Here is an 11927-nt window from a genome sequence, read left to right as displayed (position 1 = left end):
CTGGCTTCCTCCTTCATGAACTCGTGCACGTTGCTTAGAATTTCCCGAGCTTGGCTATGCAAGGTTTTTGATTTCAACTTCGACAGAACTGGAGGCATTATGGAATTTAACGTTCATTAGCAAACACACACTTTTACATACACACACGCAATACACGCACACAACGTCAAACCGGTCAAATACTTAGTATAAAATAAAAATATGGTGCTTCCAATCCAACAAAACTCACCGCCACTTTACCTGCCTTTTCCCCTTCCGTGACAGAAATAGTGCTTCATTATTACAGTTGGCAACACTAGTTACTAGCTAGCCAATGAACATGCACTGCATAAAAGAAGCAAGCACTACGCCGTGCTATATTGCCACATTAGCGTCCCTACCGAACGGGGGGAACCGCGAGCTGAAGCGCTATTCAATTGTTTTCAATTATGTTTGCGCGAGTGTGTCCAGGAATGGAATGACAATGTGGCAACAATAGCGAAGGTTTTCGAGCAGGGTAGAACACATGATGCTAAGAGAGAGGGAGACGAAACGAAAATTCGTTTCTACGCAACGGCAAATTTACGTGTGTGGCACTCTACTGGTTGACTTTATGGAGCCCGGGACCACTATCAGTGCGGCTGCATACTGTGAGACATTGAGCAGACTACTCAGAGCCATCCACAACAAACGGAGAGGCATTGTTTTGCTTCATGATAATGACCGACTGCATATTGCTGGGTCAATCCAAGACCTTCTTCAACGATTCCACTGGGAAGTGTTTGATCACTCCACCCCAGTCCTGGCACTGAGTGACTTCCACCTTTTCCCGGCGATGAAGAAGTGGTTGGGAGGACGGCGCTTCCACACCAATGAGGAGGAGCTTCAGGACACCTTGCAGACCTGTCTCAACAGACAGGCGGCACCATTTTCTTGCAGAGGGTATTGGAAAGCTGGTGCATCGGTACGATAAATGTCTGAATCTTCTTGGTGATTATGTTGAAAAGTAGATTATACGTGTACGTAACATTTGTCAATAAAATCATTTTACTATTCACTGTGGTTTTGATTTCATGCCCTATCGGAGGTTGGAAAAAATAGCCCTCGTACATATCTGGTTACTTTTATCTACGTTTCTACACAATGTACTGTCACCAGCAAATAAAAATGGGGCACCTACATACTGAAATACTCGCTTCCCTGCAAGGTGTTGTGTGTGTTGCTTAATTCTACGGTGATGAGTGGATTTAAGTAGCAAATTTTCAATTGCAACTTGCACCACTGCCGTGGAGTTAGGCAACACACATAACGCCCTGCAGGGAAGCGAGTGTTTCAAGATCCAGTTGTCCCATTTTTATTGTCGGTGAGTGTACACGCACTGTCAAGAAATTTACGTGCAATAATTTCATATGTAATATGTTAGAACGTAGGTAAGATTGGTTGATTGAGTTGGTATATTTTACTTCGCTTTTCTGCCACTTTTGGCTAATCGCGAAGATGAGGATGATATGCTGAAATTGATGAAGGGACACTCACAAAGAACATCCATACCCAGGTCGGGATTCAAACCCCGGACGCCTAGCATCGTAAGAACGTAGGTAAGGAAATATCTACTAAAAGTATAGAGCTTAATTAGAATTAATTGCCATTAATTCTAAAAAGCCCCTTATCAATAAAGCATTACATTAGTGGCCGGGTCATTCCATACCAAACCATCCGATGGTGGTTGCATAACAATTTTAGAAAAAAAATCATTTTTAGTACATACGTTTGTACATGTTTCTAGATACATTTATTGCTTTTAGTTCTCCTGGGGCAGCCATTTTTCCAACATGGCGCATGTTTTTTTTTTCTCTCATGCAGCAGTTTACGGACACCTTAATATCTCAAAAACCATTAGAGCTAAAGACTCGAAACAAAATTCATTTTGTAGTTAATGAAGCATACTTTCTGATATTCAAGTATGTTTTGCTCAAAATTGCATCCTAAGAACAAAAATTATGGTGATAATTTGGGTAACAATAGCTATAAATTTGGATTTTTAAGCTACATTTTTTAATGAAGGGATTTACTCTAGGGCTTGATTTTTTACATGTGTAGACCTACCTGCAGGGTGTCTGCAAATTAAATATCAGTGCTTAGAAATGGAACCCTTTTTTGAAGCATGCGCTCAAACATGGCCGCCGTTTATGGAATTTTGACAGTTTTCGGGGATAAATTTCTGAGATTAAAAATTCTGAAATTTGGCATTGAGGAAGCCCTGCATAAACCTAAGTCACAGTAAAAATCTCAACTTTTAGATTCATTTCGTTCGGTCAATATTAAGTAGCGTATGTGACCTAATTTGTGACATTGCTGTGTAAGGTTAAGCTACATGTATACCTAGAATAATGAAGTATTTTCTTTTTCTTTTTAAAATTGGGTTAAAGAAAATATAGTAACATGGGATTTTAATACTTGACTTACCAGAAATTAAAATTACAAGGTATGACAATTGAAGATCTGCGAAATCTCATTGTAAAGGGTTTGATTTATTTGGTACCCACTTCCAGTTGGTGTTGTCAGCTCCAAAACTGAGTTTCCTCAACATTTTACTGGAACCCAAGTGTCAGCAGCCGATTTTTAAAATGTTGTAGTGCATGTAGCTTAAAAGTACACTGTTTATTTTGGAGGGTCAAAGCTGGTAGAAGATATGATTTTATGTTGCCTGTACATTCCACTTTTTTTTTGCAAGGAAAGACATTTGTGGATGTAGATCTAAATTGTACACAGCAGAAGATTCAAAAACATGTTTTGATAGGATTTGAGGCAAGTCTGACGTTGATATGTACATGAATAATCTGTTCTGTCATTCTTCCTTTGCCTAATGTGCTGAGAGGTGGTGACTTGTGAACGTTTGTTGTGACTGGAGAGGACTGTCATCAAGTTACTTTTGGTAAAGTAGCCAAATATTTAATTAATCTTAAATAACTTACTGAAAACGAAAAAAACATTTCTTAGGTCAAGGCTACAGATGGATTACTTAGAGACAATATGCAAATGTCAATCAAAAAAGGTCTTCTTAAATATATTTTTTTATTTGGTTAAGTACACTGTGATCTTCTGAAGTACCATTCACAGAAAAAAGGTAAGTAAGTGATTTTTTGTAATTAGATCAAGAGATATTTCCACATATAAAATGAAGGATGCAAAATGATGTACCCAAAAATGTTAAATCAAATCAATCAATCAAATTGCATCACATGGCAAAACCAAAAAAGTGTCAAGTAAGTCTTATACCAGGTAAATCAATATGCCCATGTTGCAGTAAAATTTTCATTTCTGGAGAAAGTGGTTCACATAAATGCCAGAATGGAAATGGTGTCTTTGTGCCACCACAAGAAACACTGAAAGAAATGGATGAAGTCTGTTCTGTTTCCGAAGTATCTCCTATTTCAAAACTAAGGAGGAGGCTCATTGCAGAAAAATTCTAAAGTGTTCTTGCTCACAAAACTCTTCGCATCATACAAGGAGCGCAAAGGAAACTGGTAAGTAGTGTTCTAGAAAGCATTAGAACTGAAGAAAATGAAGGCAAGTTTGACAACCCTTTGCGTGGACAGTACAGTCATATAATTGAAATATTAAAAAGAAAAATGTAAATTAGCAACAATTAATGGTGAAAATGTCAGAATCATCAGTTTGATTACTACCACTTGGTCAAGAAAAAAATATACGTGATGAACTGGGGGTTTCTGTTCATTTAGTGAGAGTAGGAACTTAGTGAATAAACAAGGAATTCTGCGTGAATTGACAAAGAGAATGAGTAGGAAACTGGAGCTGGCAACCAACTGGACGTGGGTACCCTTTGCAATGAGATTTCGCAGATCTTCAATTGTCATACCTTGTAATTTTAATTTCTGGTAATTCAGGTATAAAAATCCTATGTTGCTATATTTTCTGAGGCTTTTTAACCCAACTTTTAAAAAAGAAAAGACTTCATTATTCTAGATATACATGTAACTTAACCTTACACAGCAATGTCACAAATTAGGTCACATACGCTACCTCATATTGACCGAACGAGTTGAATCTAAAAGTTGAGATTTTTATTGTGAGTTAGGTTTATGCAGAGCTCCCTCCATGCCAAATTTCAGAATTCTTAAGGAGTACCCATCTGAGATACATAACCCCGAAAACTGTCAAAATTCCATAAACGGCCATGTTTGAGCCCATGCTGTAAAAAAGGGTTGCATTTCTAAGCACTGATATTTAATTTGCAGATACCCTGCAGGTAGGTCTACACATGAAAAAAATTCAAGCCCTAGACTAAACCCCTTCATTAAAAAATCCTGGCTTAAATATCCAATTTTATAACTATTGTTACCCATTTTTTTAAAAATTCCCTTTGGTCCATCAGGGGCATATGGCTTCAGTGAAACGCCTCCATTTGGCTCTGTGACGTGCCAACTCCTTGCAACGTGCCATAGATTTATCATTTATCATTGCCATTCAAACTACATGAAAAAATGATTGAATCAGAATTATAACAAAAAATACACTGTAATCATTCCGGTATCACAATTTTCCCCATTATTTTCCATTGTATTCTACAATTATATATCTATAGGTATTTTATGGCTGTAATTATTGCACAAGTATTCGTTCTTGTATGGTGAAAGACAAGAGACAGGACCAGATTGTTTAATTTCATTATTGATTATGTTATTGATTACTTGTATTATCGGTTGATGTATGTTTATATATTTGCTAATTGTATTGTATTCTTTGTTTTTTTTCTGCCGTCTGTAATTGGAGGTTTGCCTCTGGTGAGGGCAGTAAATAAATAAATAAAATCTCTCTCCATGTTTTTCCTTTCTCGGCTGCTTCTTCTTCCATTGTTCTCTTCCATGTTTTCTTTGGACGTCCTATTTTTCGGGCTCCTTTGGGGTTTCAGTCAAGGCTGCTTTCTCTATTACTCCAGTTGGTTTTCGTAAGGTGTGTCCTAACCAACTCCATTTTCTTCTTTTTATTTGGGTTGCGATTGGCTGTTGTTTAGTTCCTCTCCATAGTTCTTCATTTGATATTATTTCTGGCCATTTTATGTTGAGGATACGCCTGAGACAGCGATTAATAAAGGTTTGTATCCTTTTTGTGTTAGCTTGTGTGGTTTTCCATGTTTCGCAAGCATACAGTAAACTTGATTTCAATTTGTATTGAAAATTCTTATTTTTGTCTTTCTAGAAATATTGCAGGCTTTCCAAATGGGATACAGTTGTATAAATGCCACATTGGCTTTCTTGATTCTATATTGTATGTCTTCATCTGAATCTCCTTCTATTGTTATGACACTTCCTAAGTATGTAAATGACTCTACTTGTTGAACCAGCTCATGGCAAGCATTCGATTTTTCTTTTCCTCTTGCATTGACTCTCCTTTATATAGTCTTGTTCACATTAATAGTGAGTCCTGCTATTTTCGCTTCCTCCTGTACTCTTATTAGTTTCTCCTTCATGTCGCTAAGTCTTTGTGCTAGTAAGCAGATGTCATCCGCAAAATCTAAATCTTCTAGTCTATCTTTGAGTCCCCATTGTATTCCTCTTTTCCTGCAACCCATCGTTTTCTTCATAACTGCATCTAGTACTAGCAGAAATATTGTCGGAGATAGAATGCAGTCCTGTTTCACTCCATTTGTAACATCTATGTATTCTGTAAGCTGTCCTTCAAGTAGGATTTTACACCTGAAACCTTCGTACATATCTTTCATTAGGTTTTGTATCTTCGTTGGAATACCATAATCTGCTAGTGTCTGCCACATGACTCTTCTATTTAGTGAGTCAAAAGCCTTTTAAAAATCGATTCATGTAAGATATAAAATGACTTACCATTCACTGTTTTGTTCCAGAATTATTCTTAGAGTATTTATTAAATCGACACAACTATGTTGTCTGCGGAAACCAGCTCGTTCTTTCCTCAATCTTGATTCTACAACATCCTTCAGTCTATTTAAGATTATTCTCGATAGTATCTTGCTTGGTATACTTAGCAAAGTAATTCCCCTCCAGTTTTTACAGTAAGTTGTATCTCCCTCTTTTCGCAACTTTACTATTAAGCCTTCTCTCCATTCTAATGGAACTTTTTCTTCATTCCATATTTTCTCTAACATCGGTTGTAATAGGTCAATGGAAGTTTCCACATTAGCTTTGATTAGATCCATTCCAGGAGCCTTGCCATTCCTAATTTCCTTTATTGCTCACTTCTGCTCTAGTTGTGGGGTCTAATTTAATTTTGATATCTTTTCTGGTTTCTTCTGTTCTTGTTTTCTTACAAATTTCTTCCTCACTTTTCCCATCTCTATTCAATATGTCTGAAAAATATTCTCTCCATCTTTCCATTTGTTGTTCTTGGATTAGCAATAGATTACCATTTCTATCTCTCACCGGTTTACTCTTCCTAAATGATTTTCTAGATAATTTCTTCTGTTTTAAGTCACCTTTCTTTTCTGCCTCTTCTGCAGATTGTGCTAAGTCCTTTACCCATTTCCTCTTCTCTATCCTCACACATTTCTTCACCTTTTTATCTATTTCTGAGTACTCTGTTTGGGCTGCTGCTTTCTGTAATCTTGTTTTGTTTTGGTTTATTTTTTGTTTTGCTTGTTTCCTATTTTTTATTATTTCCCAAGTGTATTCAGACATCCTGTCTTTTTGTAACTGATTTCTTATTCCAAGTACCTTCTCTTCAGTTTCTAAGTAGATTCTCTTTACATTTTCCCAATTTGTTTCAATATATGGTACATGCTGTGTACTTTCCGAGAGAGCTTGGAATCTATTATTTATGTCTAATTTAAATTCCATTTGTTTCTCTTTCTCTGTCAATTTTTGAACATTAATTTTATTTTTTCTTCCTTCAAACTTCTTGGATGTAGACATTATTTTTAGCTTAAAATTGGCTATCACAAGATGGTGATCACTGGCTACATGCGCTCCTCTTTTATTCCTTACATCCATTAGCGATCTCTTAAACTTCCTGCTTATTATTATATGGTCTATTTGGTTTTCTGTAATGCTATCTGGTGAAACCCAAGTTACTTTGTGACAGTTTTATGAGGGAAGATTGTCCTCCAATGACCAATTCATGTGATGGACCTAAGTTTACCAATCTTTCTCGATTGTCGTTTATGTCTACCAAACCATGTTTCCCCATTATATGTTCCAATCCTTCATTTTGCGAGCCTACCTTGGCATTCATGGCACCCATGAGGATCAAAATATCTCTCTTCTTCACATTTTTTATTGCGTCATTTACTTGTTGGTAAAATTTATCTTTCCTCTCAATTTCTGTCGTCTCTGTGGGAGCATAACATTGTATTATAGTTATATTTCTAAAGCGGGTTCTAAACCTAGCTCAAATAATTCTGTCGGAGATGGGCTTTCATTCTATTAGGCTCTTCCTTGCTATTCTGTTTAGGAGTATTCCTACGCCATTCCTGTGTTCTGCATTATCTCCTATTTGTCCTGAATACAAAATTGTATTTCCTTCTTGTGTTGTTATTTCACCAAAATCTATCCATCTCACCTCACTTAACACAAGAATTTCTAGTTTGCATTTTTTTTCATTTCTCTTTCCACTTGTTTTAGTTTTGAGCTTTCTTTCAGAGTTCTGATATTCCAACATCCTATCTTCGTTTTCCGTTTAACATTAAAGGTTGTCGTCAAAGCATCGGTCCGGTTGCGTTTCACTTTAGTTTCTTTAATAAAGCCATTTAAGATGTGCAGGTCATTGGCTTACAGCACCCGAGCTTGGTGGTGGGGCTGGCACCTGAAGCATCCAAGCATGCTGTTTTCTGTCAGGATTGTCTCCCTTAGCCTTGGGTTGTCAGGGTTGTCTCCCTCTTCACCACAAGGCAGTGGTTCCCTTTTTATTTAAGCCCAAGAGGGAGGGGTGCCTCTTTTACCTTCTGCGCCGTAGTAAAGGTCTCCTTCTCCGCCGCCGCATCAGCCGTTGAGGTCTTCGCCGTAACCCTGGCAAGGGGCCTTACAAGGTGCTAACCAAGGGTTTTTTTAAAGAGGTATTACTCCTCTTGGTTCTTCGCCTCCTCCGCCCTTGAGATTGTCATTCATCTTCTTCCGCCTTTGGAGCCGTTAGTTTGTTTCTTAGTCTGGCTCTTCCTTGCCAGCCTTCCCGGTTTAGCCTGCCAAATCATTAGAGCACGCAAGCCCCACCACCAACTACAAAGTCATGCAACCACTAGGTGGGGGTTACCCAAATTACCACCATAATGTTTGTTCTTAGGATGCAATTCTGAGCAAAACATACTTGAATATCACAGAAAGTATGCTTCATTAGCTACAAAATGAATTTTGTTTCAAGTCTCTAACACTAATGGTTTTTGAGATATTAAGGTTTCCGTAAACTGCTACATGAGAGAAAAAAAGCCATGCGCCATGTTGAAAAAATGGCTGCCCCAGGAGAACTAAAGACAATATTTTTTTAGCATTGGTTTTGATATCTAGAAACATGTATAAACGTATGTACTAAAAATGATCTTTTTCTAAAATGATCATGCAACCATTCATTTTCAAATTGGTTGATTTGAAATGGAATGACCCGGCCATAATTAAAGTACACTGTTCAGAGCCTTCTGGAGCCCGGTCGAAGCATCGGATTGCAATGAAACTTGATAGAGAGGCTGTGGAGTCCATGGGGAAGCAAACGCCGACAAAAAATAGTTCCAATATTCACCAGCAGGAGGCAATGCGGCTCTGAAATAACAAGCAGAAGTTGAACTTACAACAAGTTTATTTTTAGTTCATGTCAGTACTGCAGTGTTCAATATAAGTGCCTACAACCTGAATGACACTTTGAAAGCGTAAGACAGTGTGATCAATGGCCGCACGAAGCGTTTCCCGCGATGATGTTCACTGTGCAACAGATTTCAGCGCCAGATTGGTACCTGGTGATGAAAATGCGATTTTTTTGTCGGCATTCGCTTTTTCATGATCTCTGTATCTTCTCTAGGGTCATTCCATGTCAAATCAACCAATGAACCTTGATATCACAGAAATTGATATTTTTTGGTACAACGTAAAAGTTGACAAAAATTGTAAAATTTCAAATTTTTCGGGCACTTAGTTTTTGAGCTATTAACTTCCAAAAACTCAATAATCGCAATACTTTGACAACATTTTGAAATCTTTGAACAGCTGTAAATCAAAACGTATTTGACCTAGAGAGCTAAAATTGGTGTCATTCTTTTCTGTTTTTAACGAGTTTTAATTTGAAGTGCAACGTGACTGCGGTACTTGAATTTTGTATTTTTTCAAAAACCCAGAAAAACTTTTTTTGGAAATTTCAAAAATACCCCTTTTAACTTCATTTTAAAAATATGTGTTTTAAAGACATCAGTTGACTATTTGTGTGCAAAATTTTATAATGGGACGGCAATGGGTTTCTATGGAAATTAGATATGTTGATACATGTATTATTTTTGTTATTTGGATCTGCATCACATAGTGTACACCTAATGAACTAAGTGTGCAAGGAGAACATGGGTATCATCAAACACGTTAGTGGCGGATCGTAACAATACACTCACATATCTAATGCCGTAGTCCCAACATTTTCACAGCGTAAACGCTCTTTCGTGAAAAGTTAAATGGAGACCATGTTTACATGAACTTTGGATTGAGTTTCCATTAAATATATGAATGAAAGCATTTAACTTCTTCAAAAAAATCTTTCATGGTAGAATACCAATGAGAATGATGATGTTATACCCATAATTTTCAAAGAACAGGCATTTTTAAAATTTAAAAAAAAACAATTTTTAATAAAAGGGGCATTTTTAAAATTTAAAGAACTATCAAATGCGTAGCATGTTGGAAATTTTATTTTCTTGCTAATATTGCTTTTGTGAATTATCAGTTTCTATACTTTTAATAACTTTAATAATACTGCTAATTACACTAAAAATGAAAAGTTTGGAAAATAATTTAAAAAACGTAAAAATTGGACAGAATGAGCAACAATTTTCCCTTATTTCGTTCTCAACGTGTTTAAAACTGCAATACAAGGGACCCACAAATGTTTGCTTATAATGATTTGAGCTTTTTTAGTCCTCCACCAATTGTTGCATAAAAGAGGAAAAAGAACATTGTTGAGACTTGTGCATGGGACTTATTCGATACTTCGAAATCTCAAGTTATCAAAACTTTGGTTTTGACAACAAAAGCCAGTGCTCAATAAGTTCACTGCAGTTATATCCAAATTACATAAGTAAATATAAACGAAAGTATAAAGTAGAAACAGAAAGTATACGCATCGTATAGTAGAAGCATGTGTGGTAGAGGGTATACGTTAATGATTACGGTTAACTACAGAGTATACGGCGTATACCGTCGTATACACTCGACTAGGCCTGCAACCCGCCACATATCCGCCATTTTCTCAAAAACTGTTATTTGCGAACGAATGGTGTGACTGCAACTTTTCTGAATCACCTTGTGTACTTGTGAAAATTGGTTAACTAACTAACTAACTCTCTAGCCTTCTTAAACCCGAAGGTTCATGGCTGCAGCAACACAGGCCTTCCATCTGTTCCTATCTTGAGAAAGTTCTATATACTCTTTTCAATCCCTACCGATTTCCATTAGGTCCATCTCAACGTTGTCCCTCCATCTTCGTCTTGGCCTTCCTACAGGTCTCTTACCATCAGGTTTCCCAACAAGAATCCTGTAAGAAAATTGGTTAAGTGCAAGTTAATTGCAAGTTGAATCAACACATGCAAAAAAAAAAAGAAGTGAAATAGTGTTTTTGATCTTCAGAGCAGAAAGGTCAACTTCGTTGGGATAAAGTCCCATGTTAGCAATTGCTAGACATGTCTCATCGCCATGTTTGTTTGTGTTTCTAGCTATTCTAGTTCCTAAGATGTGGATAGAAGCAAACTACTAACGGAATAATGTACGTTATAACAATTTATTCCGAGAGCTTCGTCTCGCTTTTCTAACCTCATGATACAGATAAGTGATCAACGCACTAGCAGTTCGAACGCTCTAGTTGAATTTATAAGGGGAAGGCATTGAAATGCTAGGGTCATATTTTGATTATACTCGTCTTTGCCACGTTTGTCTTCTAATTAAAGAAATGCGTCTTGTGAAAGGGCAATGAGTTTCCCCCGTTCTTCAGTTTTAAGTTCTGCATCCAAATTTCCCTCACTTGTGTTTCTTCCCAGGCCACAGCTCTGGGAATGACGACATCGGTCAATAATTGGGGAACGGGTGGCTCTATTAAGAACGCAGCACGCATACTGAGGGTCTATTAAGGCGCAATGCCTCTATTCAGTTAGTAACAAAATGCAGATGGGCTCTCGCTCCTTCGGTTGAGTGGACCGTTGATCTCAACAGCTTCTTTCTATCCTCGAACTGAGGCTTTCGCTTCTGATCAGTGAGTGATAACTTTAAAGCAAGGAGCCAATAGTCACGAATATATACAAATCCCCCTCCCCCACAAAATAATACTAAAGGTCCCTTCTATATAAAATACACGCCCTTCTGAAAGGACATATCGAAACTTTTGCTGTTAATCAGTTTCTTCAATGTACGAGGGACGTTCATTAAAGATTTCCCCTGAACCAGTTCTCATAGACGGAGATAAACGAAAATTAGTACAGACATTAGTCCTTCTCTACATAGGAACCAACATTGGCCACACACTTTTCCCATCGCTTTATGTACCCGTGGAGACCTTGTTTGTAGAAGTCTGCAGGTTGCTCCAGAAGGCATGGCTTGACCTCAGAAAACAACGTTTCGTCGTCGTGGAAGTGCGTTCCCTTCAGAAATGACTTCATGGTTGGGAAGGGTAAAAGTCTCATGGTGCGAGGTCTGGAGAGTACGGGGGATGAGGAACGATTTCATTTCCGCAGGACCGTGCTTCTGTCTGGGCAACATTCGAGTTGTGAACTAGAGCGTTGTCTT

The sequence above is a fragment of the Lepisma saccharinum genome, chromosome 21 (assembly GCF_977018435.1).
Source record: "Lepisma saccharinum chromosome 21, izLepSacc3.1, whole genome shotgun sequence".
NCBI lineage: Eukaryota > Metazoa > Arthropoda > Insecta > Zygentoma > Lepismatidae > Lepisma > Lepisma saccharinum.
This window is presented reverse-complemented; position numbering follows the sequence as displayed.